The sequence below is a fragment of the Coenobita brevimanus genome, chromosome 68 (assembly GCF_032717465.1).
Source record: "Coenobita brevimanus isolate Jiangsu-jjx chromosome 68, ASM3271746v2, whole genome shotgun sequence".
NCBI classification, from domain to species: Eukaryota; Metazoa; Arthropoda; class Malacostraca; order Decapoda; family Coenobitidae; genus Coenobita; species Coenobita brevimanus.
Window position 1 is genome coordinate 37,612,750 of NC_137021.1, and position 15,608 is coordinate 37,628,357.

Sequence of the window (15,608 nt, forward strand, 5' to 3'; positions counted from 1 at the left end):
TATTGCTTTCTACATGTAATAAATGTTGAGTAGAAGGAAAATAATATTACATGTTCAGTCTCATTGCTTAAATATTTTGTATACCCACCCCCTGCTTCAGAAATAGCCTCTAGACGTCTGAAGCATCCATCTGAAGCATTTAACCACCCATCTAAAGCAAACAAATGAATTCGTGCACCCCAGCTAGACTATTATTTAAAAAAAAAAAGTCAGTGCCTATATATTTAATACCCTCCAAAATAATTTATTTGTTGTATTCTATAGATAATAAGTGTTGAATAGTAGGAAAATAAACGTGCCAAGTTTCATTATTAATACCCGGCAGGGTGCTCAGGGTAACGCAAACACGTCCTATATATTTCACCGCCATATGGATCATTCTTGCTTATTACTCCAACTCTTGTAATGGGCTTGTGATATGGCAGCACTAGATAGGGGAGGGGCGAACAGGAAGGACCCGCCCACATAGCCCAGCTAACGTTCATTTAACATCGAACATTCCTGGGGTAACGATACTTTTTCTTATGACTTTACACATCAAAATCCACCACAAAATGCTCACCTGTTAGAGCTGTTTAGAGAGTTTTACATACATCCCCTTCGATATCTATAGATGACAGAAAGAAAGTCTGTCATCTATAGACACAATCTGGCCGCACTATGGGGTGGTACTACTACTCTGCGGCCAGGTTGTGTTAGGAAGACTGCCACCGTATTCCCTGCGTGTCGTAAAAGGCGACTAAAACGGGCGGGGTGAGGGGACTAGGGACCCCCTCCTCTGTTTTTTAGTTCCTAAAAAGAGACAGGCCAGAGAAAGGGATGGGGGATGGAGAATCCCCATACCCTGAAGATTGGGTCTATGAATGTGCGTGGATGTAGTACAATTGAGGCTAAAAGGGAGGAGATTGGAAGAATGTTTGTGAGAAGAAAGTTGGATGCGTTAGCTTTGAGTGAAACGAAGATGAAAGGGAAGGGTGAGTCTATGTTTGGAAGTGTGAATGGAAGATTGTCAGGTGTTGACAGAGGAAGGGCAAGAGAAGGTGTGGCCTTGTTAGTGAGTCCGGAAGTACAGCAGTGTGTGATTGAATGGAAGGAGGTGTCATCGAGACTGCTGTGGGTGAAAGCGAAATTTGAACATGAGTCGTGGGTGTTTGTGAGTGCATATGGGCCTGGTAGTGAAAGGGATGAAGAAGAGAGGGAGTCTTTCTGGAATGATGTTGATGAGTGTCTGCAGAGTTTCGGAGCGAAAGTGAATGTGGTAGTGATGGGAGATCTGAATGCTAGAGTGGGAAATGTAGCAGTTGAAGGTGTAGTTGGTATGCATGGTATGCCTGGAAGAAATGAAAATGGGGAACGAATGATAGCGATGTGTGTTGAGCGAGAGATGGTGATTGGAAATACGCTGTTTGAGAAGAAAGATATTTATAAGTATATGTACAGTCGCCAAACTTTCCGCCTGGGCCACCTAGCCGCGAGAGGTGGGTAAAGGGTGCTGGCAACAGTGTAATGTTTGTTCGTGTGTACATGCTCGACGAAAGTTCGGATCATCAGCTCTCGTCTTCCGTACTGAACCTCAGTCAGAGTTCATCCCAATATTCAGTCTACAATTTTAGCCGATAGAATTTCAAAGGAACTTCTTGAAAGTACTGGATAATGCGAATACTGAAAACAATAAGGAAAATAACCTAAAAGACCGCATCTTTACATATATTACATAATTATAATCATATTCTTTTTCATTATTACATGACAACCCATGGCTAAAAATTGGCTACTGAATATTGGGGGGAAGAACCGTCGTGTGACCGGCCCTTACGCGAGAAAAATAGATACCGGTGTCTGTTCGCATTTGGCCAGTCCTGGGCCGGTCACGATTAAACCTATTGAAATACCATTCTTGATCTGAGACATGATTAGATAAGTGAGGTCATTAATCGTTACAGGATTACTCATTGAGTGGATATTAATTTAAGTTAAGTAGGAGAAATAAGGAACTGTTGACGTCGGAGGCTGAAACTCGTTCGTTAAGGCTGCCTTGAGTCAGTTAGTCATGAGTCGACGGGCGCTAAAGCGTCTAGGTTCGTGGGATTTAAAAAAATAAAATCAGTGTTACAGCCTGTAATGATAATTTCATGTTCTTTATGTTGCATTTACCAATCACATAAGTAATATCACAGGCAATAGTAATATAAATGTCCCAACAATTCATGAATCAATAGCAATTGTGCTTAAAATGACTGGAAGCTTTTGCATACTGTGATGGAGAGGTGGTGTCTTCATCTTGCTGTAATGTGAGATAATGTTCGGTGCATAATCGATGAGCGTGTAAATGTGTGACTTCACACATAAGCGGCACCACTCACAATCAATTTTCCTTCTAATGTGTAATTCAATCATTCGTTAGATGAATGGACTACAAAGATGTGCTGTAATGACCATAGTCATATGAAATATGATACGGTAAGTCATTATCATAGCTGATGTTATAGCCTCTTCGACAAGAGTATGCATAAACTCTTTGCCTGTTGAGGTGACAGTATTTTAGCCTCCTACCTCTTCGTGGTGCACCACAGAACACATAAAAACACTTACTTGAAGTACTACCAACGAGGATGTAAGCAACCGTTAACAGTGTCTGAACATCATCCTAATGTTTATTGGTCAGTGTCATTCATAATGTGAATGACAGGTAATCTTACTTGTAACTGGACGCGATGTTATGTAAATGCATTCCTCTTCAACCTGTACTGATAATGGTATCAAGCGATAACCCTATGATATGGAATTACTGATATAAGGAGAGAGAGAGAGAGAGAGAGAGAGGCTTGGAGCGATTCAAGTATTTAGTGCATTAACATGTTATAGAAAATAAAATGTTTAGTATTGATAAGAATGCAAATATTTAGTAGAATGCTAATGGATCTCAAAAATTAGTTCGGCAAGTATTATCACTGGGCGGTATGAATAACGTAACCCCCCCCGCCCCCCCCGGTCCGGCGCCTACCCTGGCATTCACCATGCCAAGCTTCCATCTTAAGCAGCTCTCCCACCGGCTCCACCAGTTGCAGGAAACTGGTTGCATGGAATTGTTGCGTGTCACAGGTTGCGCGGACTAAGGCCAAATAAGCATAGTATATGTTATTGTACTATATATAAAGGTATATATATTTATACCATAATATACAGTATATATAGTACCTCCTTATAAAATTAATATAGGCTTATTTAATTGGCCTTGGTCTGCGCCACCTGTGGCACACAACAGTTTCCCGTGCGACCAGTTTCATGCAACTGGCTGAGCCGATGGGAGAGCCGCCTTACTCCTGAGACATTTTTCTCCCCAGCCAACTCCGTACCCAGCCATCTATGGGATGAACTCTGACTCTGACTGAGGTTCACTACGGACGAAGAGAGTTGATGATCCGAACTTTCGTCGAGCATGTACACACGAACAAACATACACTGTTGCCAGCACCCGTTGCCCACCTCTCGCGGCTAGATGGCCCAGGTGGAAAGTTTGGCGACTGTACATGGGTGAGACAGGAGGGTGGAAGGGTTGTTGATAGAGCTTTGATGGACTATGTGGTTGTGTCTAGGAATGTAATAGGAAGATTGTTGGATGTGAGAGTTCTGAGAGGGGAGGGTGGAGGTATGTCTGACCACTACCTGGTGGAGGGAAAGTTAAGAGTAGGTAAGAGATGGGTGACAGCTAGGAGGGTTAGGTGTGGCAGGGAGGTTTTGAAAGTGAGTGAGTTGGATAAAAGAGAGGAAAAGATAGAGTATCAGGAGAAATTGAAAGATGAGTGGAATGCACTGAAAGATAAGGAAAATGGCAGTGTGGAGGAGGAATGGCAGTTGTTTAAGAGTGCTGTGGTGGGGCTTGCAGAAGAGGTGTGTGGTGTGAGACGTGTGGGTGGTGGTGTAAGAAAAGGAAGTGAATGGTGGTGCGAGGAAGTAAGTATGGCTGTGGCTGAGAAGAGACGTGCATATAAAGTGTGGCTGCAGAGGAAGGATGAGATGTCATATGAAAGGTATAAGGAAAAGAGGAATAGGGCGAGAAGGGCTGTACGTGATGCTAAAGTGGCAGCAGATGAGAGCTGGGGTAGGCGGCTTACAGAGAATTTTCAACAGAATAAGAAAATGTTTTGGAAGGAGGTGAAAAGGGTGCGAAAGGGAGAGTCTGGGAAGGAAGAACGAGTAAAAGCAAAGGATGGAAGGATGTTAATTGAGATGGATGCAGTAAGGAAGAGATGGGCAGAGTATTTTGAAAGATTGTTAAATGTAGAGGAGGAAAGGGTGGCTAAGTCTGTGGCGATGGAAGGGTGCAAGGAATAACTGTGTTGGGAGAGTTGAATGATTCTTTGATCACGAAGGAGGAAGTGGAGAAGGCAGTAAAGGAGATGAAAACAGGGAAAGCTGCAGGTATGGATGGGTGTGCTGTGGAATGCCTGAATAGTGGTGGAGTGACCATTGTTGACTGGTTAGTAAGATTGTTGAATGTGTGCTTTGTGAAAGGTATGGTGCCAATTGACTGGGCAAGTGCTTGTGTGGTCCCGTTGTATAAAGGCAAGGGTGATAAGTATGAATGTACTAGCTTTAGGGGTATAAGTCTGTTGAGTGTTGTAGGTAAGGTGTATGGTAGAGTGTTAATTATGAGAGTTAGAGAGGGTACAGAGGGAGTGATTGGTGAAGAGCAGTGTGGCTTTAGGAGAGGGAGGGGATGCGTGGATCAGGTGTTTGCTGTGAGACAAGTGTGTGAAAAGTATTTAGCGAAAGGCAAGGATATGTTTTGGGCATTCATGGATTTAGAGAAAGCATATGATAGAATTGATAGGGAGGCTTTGTGGACCGTTTTAAGATTGTATGGACTTGATGGTAGGTTATTAAAAGGGGTGAAAAGTGTTTATGTAAATAGTAGAGCGTGTGTAAAAGTGGGAAATGCTGTGAGTGACTGGTTTCCTGTGAGAGTGGGGCTGCGACAGCGATGTGTGATGTTGCCTTGGTTGTTTAATATTTACATGGATGGTGTTGTAAGGGAGGTGAATGCAAGAGTTTTAGGTGGAGGTCTGAGTCTGGTGAATGTTGATGCTGGAGAGTGGAATCTGAAGCCGCTGGTGTTTGCAGATGATACTGCACTGGTGGCTGATTCAGAGGAGAGATTGAGACAGTTGGTAGAGGAGTTTGGAAGGGTGTGTGAAAGGAGGAAATTGAAAGTAAATGAGAATAAGAGTAAAGTGATGAAGTGTACGAGGTTGGTAGATGGTAGGGGGATAAATATAGCTTTGAATGGCGACTTGCTTGAGGAGGTAGTGTTTTAAATATCTAGGGTCACATGTTGCTGTGGATGGAAGAATAGATGCAGAAGTGAAGTTTAGAATAAATGAAGTAGGAAAGGTGCTGGGAGGAATGAAAAAAGTGTTTAGATGTCGTTCGCTTAGAATGGATGTAAAGAGAAGGTTGTATGAGGGTGTTGTGGTACCGACTGCGTTATATGGGGCTGAAACATGAAATATGGGTGTAGCAGAGAGGAAAAGTTTGAATGTAATGGAGATGAGGTGTCTGAGGAGTATGTGTGGAGTGACGCGTATGGATTGAGTGCGAAATGATGAAGTGCGAAGGAGAACTGGAGGTGTTCGGGAGATGGCTGGTAGAGTTGAGCAGAGGGTGTTGCGATGGTTTGGGCATATGGAGAGAATGGATAATGAGCGATTGGTGAAAAAGATAACTAGATCTGATGTGACAGGTGTAAGGCTGAGAGGAAGACCACGAATAGGATGGATGGACAGTGTGAAGAGAGCACTGGATGCAAGAGGGATGTCTGTTGAGCAAGGAAGAGTGGCTGTGCATGACAGAAGTAAATGGAGAGAAATTGTGAATGAATAAGTGATGACGCAGCCCTGAGGGGATATTCTCCCGCATTTGGTCTGATCAGCTAGTCAAGTCAGGTGAGGGTAAGGGGATGGGTCTGTTATGATGTGGCAGGGGTAAACCACCTCTGCTGTCGGGCCCTGCTGAGCATGTCACTGATTGCATTGCGCAGTTGACCCTTGTGCGGTGTGGTGCAGTGAGGATCTGTCCGTCCTCCCCTTGGGGCTAAGATGCGAATGAATGTGTTTGAATGGATGAGTAAATGAGGAGTGTGTCGTCCTGTCTCGGCTACCTCCCTTTCCTTGGGGGAAGCAGCCTAGGTATATAAATAGATAGATAGATATATACAGAGAGAGAGAGAGAGAGAGAGAGAGAGACTGATTACCATATACCCTTAATATAATGACAACTGCTTTGTCATAACCCAAACTGCCATTACTTAAAAACAATTAAATTTACTTTGCCTGTTTGGGTGGTACATCAGTTGGCGCTGTGCACCCTGAGTAGGGCAGCTGTGGCGTCCACTCGAGAGCCCAATCGACCCATATTTCCCTGCATCTCGAGGCGGGAAGGACCCTCGCCCGACTTTAGTTATGCTCTGTTTACCTCGAGGAGGCACAGGATCCCGACATAGTATATGACCTCCCTTGTACACCTCCAGACAGAAATTCGTGATACAGGGTAATCTGCCACTAGAGGTCAGGTTAATCGCACACGTCTACTCCCCCCCTAACTCTCCCTCCTTACCACAACCAAAACACTGATTCGTTAGGCTGATGGATCGGATATATGAAGCTTCGCTCACTCTCACGTCTTGCCGCATGTAATGTTATTTTCATTTATCTTACTATTAGGTGTATTATCAAGTGCATAGATCCTTCTTCAGTTCCATGAGAAGTGATTATATCGGAGTTTTAGCAGATTACAGTAGAATCACCCTAGTTTATAGAGTTTGGCTTCCAAATAGTTATCCAACGTTTTCTAAGCGATAGACTAAAATCCAAGTAACAGTTAAAAGTTATTTGGTCACATAAGTCCCTCTCCTGCCTTGTCATCAGGACAGCCACATATGCACCCACCTACTTATCCACCTACCCACTCTACCCATCCAACACAACCCACCGACCTCACTCCTGCCACCCACCCAGCCCACCGATCCCCGCTATCCACCCTGCTAACCCACGAATGCCATACACGAAGCTATCCTAACAATGCCACTCAGCACATTCGCTCATTCACTTCTCCACCCTGAACCCATCCAGCGACCCAACCCAACTACCCACTTAGATCATCCCGACCACGCAATCGTCTCAGCCACCCAGGCGACCAACGGTGCCCACTCACCCTGGCGACTCTGTCCACGCATCCCAACAACCAAACTCGCCCACCAACCCCTACTAACCACCCTCTCCACTCACGAATTCCACCCACCCTGCTCACCAAACAATGCCATCCATCTCATCCATCCACACAACCCTCCCACCTCTCCCTGAACACTCCCCACCCACCATACCTTACCCATCCACCAATCCTGTCCACCCACTCCTCCCACCGACCCACCCGCCCATCCACATGCCCAACCACCCTTCTTACCCAACCCCATTCACTTCGCCACCCCATTCACTCATTTGAACCCGACTTATCCATCAAACTCATCTTATCCAAACCTATCTTACCGACCCCTCCCCGACCACCCACATATCCAGCCACCTACCCACCCAGCCCACCAAACGCATCCACTCACTAACCCATTTACCCCTACAACCCACCCAAAACCACTCCACACACCACACCCAACAACTGTCCCCTCCCCCCTCTCCACCATTACCACTGTCCACCCTCCATGGCGATGCACCGAACTACCACACCCACCAACTCAACGTCATCAACTCCACCAACCCAACAAACTGACTCACAGAGAGAGAGAGAGAGAGAGAGAGAGAGAGAGAGTAAGGGCGCCTTCACACGTGTGCTCGAGCAAGTGCTGGCAACATGTAAGCAACACAGTAACGACCACGCTGCAAACATGTTGGGAACAGCAGCATCCAGATCATGTTGGCCACATCATGATGAAGTCTCAACTGCCTGATATGGATACACTTATCCCATCGCCTCTCCTGCAAGTGTTCGAAGCTGCACTGAAACATGTTTGCATACATCTGTCCAAATACTGCTGCAAACGTTCCAAAACATGTTGCCTGCCGTGTTGCCAATATATGTTCGAAAGCACGTGTGGACTCGCCCTAAGACAAATAAAACACACACACACACACACACACACACACACACACACACACACACACACACAGGGAGAGAGTAGTTCACAACAACTTCACTCACTAATCATCTTCAGTGGTTGTTTATCCCCCTAGGAAGATTGGCCCCACGTCTTACGAATTACTGTTTGATGGCTGACTGTATAATCATTGAACAGTATGAACAGCATGTAATACTGAAACTAGCATAGTTATGACATTTAATATTTTACCAAAGTATTCAGTCATTAAAACTATTGCCAATTGGATGGCATATCATGGAATCTTAATGGAAATACATCCATAATATAGCTGAATTACAGGGTGTATATTGGAGATACGAGTTAATGTACTGTGCAAGCTGCTATTAGAACAATACTAGACACTTCCACATCTCATCCGTCCCCCTCAACGTCACCAAATCCTCCCTCCCTCCTTTCCCACCCTACCGCATCTGTGTGTGTGTGTGTGTGTGTGTGTGTGTGTGTGTGTGTGTGTGTGTGTGTGTGTGTGTGTGTGTGTGTGTGTGTGTGTGCATATATCTGTTCTTACCTAGTTGTTCTTACTTAATTGTATCTTTACAGGAGTGAGTCAAGCTCGTACTGTCCCGTGTATTAAACCATTTTTATCATACATATCCTTAAATTTATGAATATTTTGGCACGCATTATTTCATTCGGTAGCGCATTCCACTGATCAATTGCCCTATTTGGGAAACTGAATTTCCTTACGTCTTTCTCACCTCTCTTTTTATTTTTTATTTTATTTTTTTTTTCCAGTGTCCTCCAACTGATGCTTCCCCATAAGTTATATCTCATTGATGTTTATTCTTTCTTTCCCTGGGATGTATTTATATAGCGTCATCATGTTCCCTCTTCCTTTTCGCTTGTAGTATTGGTAGGTTCAGTTATTCTAGCCTTTCTTCATAGCTTAGATCCTTTAAGCTTGGTACCCATCTTGTAGCAGCCCATTGTACTTTTTCAGTCTTATCTATTTGTTTTTTGAGATGAGGATTCCAGACCACTAATGCAAATTCGAGGGTTGGTTTGATGAATGAGGTAATTATCTTTCTCGGCATGCCTTCATTTATATATGTGAATGCTAGTCTCATATTAGGAAGCAATGTGTGCATATTTCATACCTTCTCATTTATATGGTCTGCCGGAGAAAAAGTTTATTATTGATAATCAATTTTAGGTCCTTCTCCTTTTCTGATATGTGTAGGGTTGAACTTCCTATCTTATAATCCCGATCTGGTCCCTTTCCACTATTACCAAACTTAATTACATAGCATTTGTCCACATTGATTTTCATTTGCCATCTATTACTCCATTTATGAAGCTTGTTTAATTCTTCTTGTAGCTCTCTGCAAGAGTCTGTTTGTAATTCTCCTTTGTATTTTTGCATCATCAGCAAACATTTAGATCACATCCCATTCAAATGTTCCTGTCTAACTTATATCATTAATATATACTAAAAACATAATTGGTGCCATCGCTGAGCCCTGTGGAACTCTGCTAGTCACTTCCCTCCATGATGAGTAATACTCCTTAGTACTGTTCTCATTTCCTTTTTCTGAGAAAATCCTGCATCAACAGAACAGATTACCTTGGATTCCTCCTTGATGGTACAGCTTCCATAAAAGTCTTTGGTGTGGTATTCTGTCAAAAGCTTCCTTAATATCAAAATAGATACCGTCCACCCATTCTTCTCTTTTCCGTAGTGATCCTGCAGCTCTATCATAGAAGCTTAATAGATTTGTAACACATGATTTTCTCTTTCTAAAACCGAACTGTCTTTCTGTTATCATATTGTATTGTTGCAGTTGGTTTACCTAAATTTTTCTCATTAGTTTTTCTAGTACCTTGCATACAACACTGGTCAGAGATACTGGTCTAGTTGAGTGGATTCTGTTTATTTCCTTTCTTCAATAGGGGAATAATGTTTGTGTGTGTGTGTGTGTGTGTGTGTGTGTGTGTGTGTGTGTGTGTGTGTGTGTGTGTGTGTGTGTGTATGTCTGTGTGTGAGTGTTTATGTGTGTTTTGTTTGTGTCTTACTGAGTTACTGAGTCACTCTCTCTCTCTCTCTCTCTCTCTCTCTCTCTCTCTCTCTCTCTCTCTCTCTCTATATATATATATATATATATATATATATATATATATATATATATATATATATGTGTGCCAGTGTGTGTGTGTGTGTGTGTGTGTGTGTGTGTGTGTGTGTGTTTCTGTCTGTCTGTCTGTTTATGCGTGCTTTGTTTCTCTCTCTCTCTCTCTTTCTCTCTCTCTCTCTCTCTCTCTCTTTTTCTCTCTCTCTCTCTGTTTCTGTCTGTTTGTCTGTGTCTGTTTATGCGTGTTTTGTTTCTGTGTGTGTGTGTGTGTGTGTGTGTGTGTGTGTGTGTGTGTGTGTGTGTGTGTGTGTGTGTGTGTGTGTGTGTGTGTGTGTGTGTGTGTGTGTGTGTGTGTGTGTGTGTGTGTGTGTGTGTGTGTGTGTGTGTGTGTGTGTGTGTGTGTGTGTGTGTGTGTGTGTGTGTGTGTGTGTGTGTGTGTGTGTGTGTGTGTGTGTGTGTGTGTGTGTGTGTGTGTGTGTGTGTGTGTGTGTGTGTGTGTGTGTGTGTGTGTGTGTGTGTGTGTGTGTGTGTGTGTGTGTGTGTGTGTGTGTGTGTGTGTGTGTGTGTGTGTGTGTGTGTGTGTGTGTGTGTGTGTGTGTGTGTGTGTGTGTGTGTGTGTGTGTGTGTGTGTGAGTTTGATGGATAAGTCGGGTTCAAATGGGTGAATGGGGTTGGGTAAGAAGGTTGGTTGGGCTTGTGGATGGGCGTGTGGGCCGGTGGGAGGAGTGGGTGGACAGGATTGGTGGATGGGCAGGGTGAGGTGAGTGGGGAGTGTTCAGGGAGAGGTGGGAGGGCTGTGTAGAGGGATGAGATTGATGGCATTGTTGGGTGAGCAGGATGGGTGGAATTCGTGAGTGGAGAGCGTGGGTGGTAGGGGTCGGTGGGCAAGATTGGTTGTTGGGACGTGTGGACAGTGAGTCGCCAGGGTGAGTGGGCACCGTTGGTCGCCAGGGTGGCTGAGACGATTGCGTGGTCGGGGTGATCTAAGTGGGTAGTTGGGTTGAGTCGCTGGATGGGTTCAGGGTGGAGAAGTGAATGAGCGAATGTGCTGAGTGGCACTGTTAGGTTAGCTTCGTGTATGGGATTCGTGGGTTAGCAGGGTGGATAGCAGGGATCGGTGGGCTGGGTGGGTGGCAGGGGTGAGGTCGGTGGGTTGTGTTGGATGGGTAGAGTGGGTAGGTGGATAAGTAGGTGGGTGCATATGTGGCTGTCCTGAAGGCAGGAGAGGGACTTATGTGGCCAAATAACTTTAAACTGTTACTTGGATTTTAGTCTATCGCGTAGAACACGGATAACTATTTGGAAACCAGCCTCTATACATAAAAGTTATTGTATTGAAATCTGCTAAAACTTCGATATAATTACTTCTCATGGAACTGAAGATGGATCTATGCACTTGATAATCCACCTAATAGTAGAATAAATAAAAGTACTATTGCATGCGGCAAGACGTGAGAATGAGCGAAACATCATGTATCCGATCCATCAGCCTAACGAATCAGTGGTTTGGTGTGGGTAAGAAGGGGGAGTTAGTGGGGGAAGACGTGTGCGATTAACTTGACCTCTGGTGGCAGATTATCCTGTATCACGAATTTCTGTCCGGAGATGTACCTGAATCATACGATGGGCCTAGAGAAGTAGATGCTTTCAAGTGATTGAGGGGGCTGTTTTGCCAGACAGGCCAAGATTAAGCAACAACTCTAACTCCATTTAGTAAATTTAAAACAATGGGTCGGAGAGCGTAGTATAATAGAATACGAATGAGGCACTGGCAAAGATGAAAATAAATAATGAGGGAGATAATGAGATGCAGTTTGGATAATGACTGGAGGCAGGTGCAAGGAAGGAGAAAGTGAACAGATGAATTTACTGGATTAATGAAGAGGAAGAAAAGAAAATGAAGAGAGCAGCAGGAGACATCTCTGTAATTAATACCCAGACCAGATGGGGCTGCGCAGGAGAGAGAGAGAGAGAGAGAGAGAGAGAGAGAGAGTTTTACATGGACATGAATCTCATACATAGTATCATGACCCATCGACGTAATCATCCCTGAGTGTTAAAAGACTTTTTCTCTAGTCACTAATTTACAGGAGATCTCCATAGCCTTCGCCAACTAGACACACGGGAGATCAGAGAACCGATTCCCTCTAAGATCAAAGAAATTGAAGGAAATTTCACAGTAGCGACGGAAGTACCGTAGCTAATGGGAGCGAAGGTTGCACTGACGAGTATGTTGTCAAAAATATGTAGTACCGCATTTTAGTTAACATACTCCTTATTTTATAGCATCTTTAATCTAGAAGCATGCAGTTTGTAAAGAATCATTACATTCCTGTTATCTATCACGCAATTGGATAATTTCTCATAGAGCTGATGATAATCCTAAGGAATATATCATAATATGCCAACATTTAACAAAAGATATAACCTGCATTTTAAATCATTATGTTAGATCGGGAGATAACATATTCTGATTGTTCCATCACTTCATAATGTTACTAGTAAAGAAGTATTTTGTGCTGTCTTCAGTAAGTTAACCTGATTACCTCTTAGTCTAAGGCTATTACCACGTGTGGAAAAATTAAGAGATATTGTAAGGTACCTACATTCCATTTTCTTCATTCTTGATTCATTTTCAATTCTGAAATGATTCTATTATTTACTCCTAAGCCATCTTTTCCTTCATCTCCTTTCATACCAATTTGTTATTAACCTGCTGCATCCCATCAACATATGGGTACGTCAGAACTTTTTTTCATGCTGACACCCATCAACATACCAGTACTTTCTGCTATAGCGAGGTCCATCATTTGCACGTTTTTCAAGTTTCGCGGGTGATATTTGATAGGCACACGAGGGAGACCTTCCTCTACCCACCGCCAGGCAGGGACACTCCCCAACCCCCCGTGACCCCCACATTCCATTGTCTCGGTCACTCACCTGTTAGCGGTGACCCAGTAAAGTATGCTGCGGTCTCTCCGACGACAAAATTCAAGCCGCCCTTGATCCCTTCACAGGCAACAGCGATTCCCCAGCCAATGACGATGTGGAGGACAAGGATTACGTGGCACCAGAGGAAGAAATGAGCAGTGGTGATGAGGAGGTACAATCGCCAAAGAAAATGCGGTATTTAATGTACGGTACCGCATGGCTAAGGAAGGCCTGCCTTGACTGCAACCACATGCAAACACATCTCTCCAGCCTGTGGACGAAGGGTCTGATGAGGACGAGAACGAGAAGGGAGCAGTAGGTCGTGGTGTTTACTCATGGCTGGGGAGGGAGATTTCGCTGGGGGGAGCTGAAAGGGTGGCTAAAAGAAAGATAAGACATGGAACTATTGCTTTTTCTGGGGAAGGCGCGAATGGTGGGGCGGGAGTGAGTAAAAGGGAAAGTGCTGGTGGTGGTGGGTAGTCAGCTCCCGGGTGAGCATGTGGTTCACGTGGGGAATGAGCAGGTGGGGAGCAGCCACTCCCCAGCACCTCTTTCACCCTACATGCTCCGTGCACTTCCTCCCCACAGCCCCATGATGTGGGAAAAGGAAGGAAAGGGAAGGGAAATGGGGAAGGGAAAAGGGAGAAGGAAGAGGCGTATGAGTGGGGAAGGGCGCCGCCCTCCACCTCCCCAACCAACCACCGTCTCCTCCCCACCCCGACGAAGGTGACGATGGAGATGAGGCTGGAGACAGCGGTGTGTTGTGGGACTGGGAAGATGGGAGTGATTTCACTCTCATCATTCACCGCTTTATAGAGGAGTGACAGTCTGGCTGTACCGTACCTGGCCTCCATACAGGCTCCACCAGGGTGGATCTCTTCCACCAATACTTTAGCGAGGAGTTTGTGGAGTGGATAGCGGAACAAAGCAACATGTTCACCGGCAGCCAGCACCACCAAAGCAAGTGTGAAGGTACAACAAGCAGGCACTCCCAACAGTATGACTACCCAGTCACCACAGGTGAGATGTTCATCTTTTTTGCCCTGCTTCTCTTGATGGGTATTGTGAGGAAATGACAAATTCCGGCATACTGGTCTACGGACCCTACGATAAATACATCTTTCTTTGGGAAGGTAATGTGTCATAATAGATTTAGCAAATTCTGAGCCACCTCCACTTTTATGACACCAAGAATCTTTCTGTGCTAATTAACACTGATTGAATGAGGAGAATACGGATGATTTTTGATCACCTGCAGGAAAAGTTCCGCTCATCCTTCTATCCTTGCAAAGACCTGGTCATAGATGAGACTCACATGTTATGGAGAGGCAATATTTCTTTTCGGCAGTACATACCCAGCAAGAGACACCATTTTGGGTTCAAGATCTTCATTATGTGTGACTGTAAGACTGGTTATGTGGAAGACATAGTCTTGTACACCGGTGCACAGACAGACATAACAGAAAACAGGAGCATAGGATTCTCAGGGGCCATGGTGAAGACCATGATTGAGGAGTACCTTCATCATGGTTACATTTTTTACCTTGACAACTGGTACACTAGCCCCCTTCTCACTCGGAACCTCCACCTTCACAACACCGGAGTCTGTGGGACAGTCAAGAGAAACCGTCGACATATGATCAAGGTTGGAAGGAAATTTGACAAGAATGAGTTTTTTTTTTTTTTTTCAAGGCTAATAACATCCTCGCCACCATATGGAACCACACCAGGGAAGTTTTCCTTCTGCAGATGGTACACTGCCCATTGATGCACCGCACTGACTCCGTGGATTACTGTAGCGTGAGGAGGCTCCATGTCTGGAAACTGGAGTCCGTAATTGACTACAATGTCAACATGAGGCAAGTTGACCTGTCTGACTCAATGATTTCCAGTGTGGAATGTGCCAGGATCACGTTTAAGTGGTACAAAAAGCTATTTTTCCACCTGCTGACATCACGGTCCTCAATGCCGACTACCTCCATGCCGTGACTGTAGGTGCCTCAGAAACCTTCGAGGGGTTTGTGAGGGAGCTGTCCCGGGAAATAATCTCGAAATGTGCAGAGGCCCCAACACCACCCCTGCCCCACCACTGCCGGCCAGACTCCCCTGTGCCTCACTGGACGCCACTTCCCCACCATCATCCCTCCTCAACCGAACCGTCCTGGACCCCAGCGCTACTGTCACGTATGCAGTCACTCTAAAGTAAGACCAGCCACACAAAAACGACACGAGGTACGAGTGTGTTGAATGCAACGTTGGATTGTGCATGAAGCCATGTTTCAGGGAATACCACACTTTGGTACATTTCTGATACTGTGTATGTTTGTGATGTCTGACGCTCACTATAGCAGTAAGGCCTGTAAAAATATAACAGTTATATAAGGTGGAAACTGGTATAATGTTTGTGGGAAAGTATAATTTAAGTCGAAAAATAGAATGTG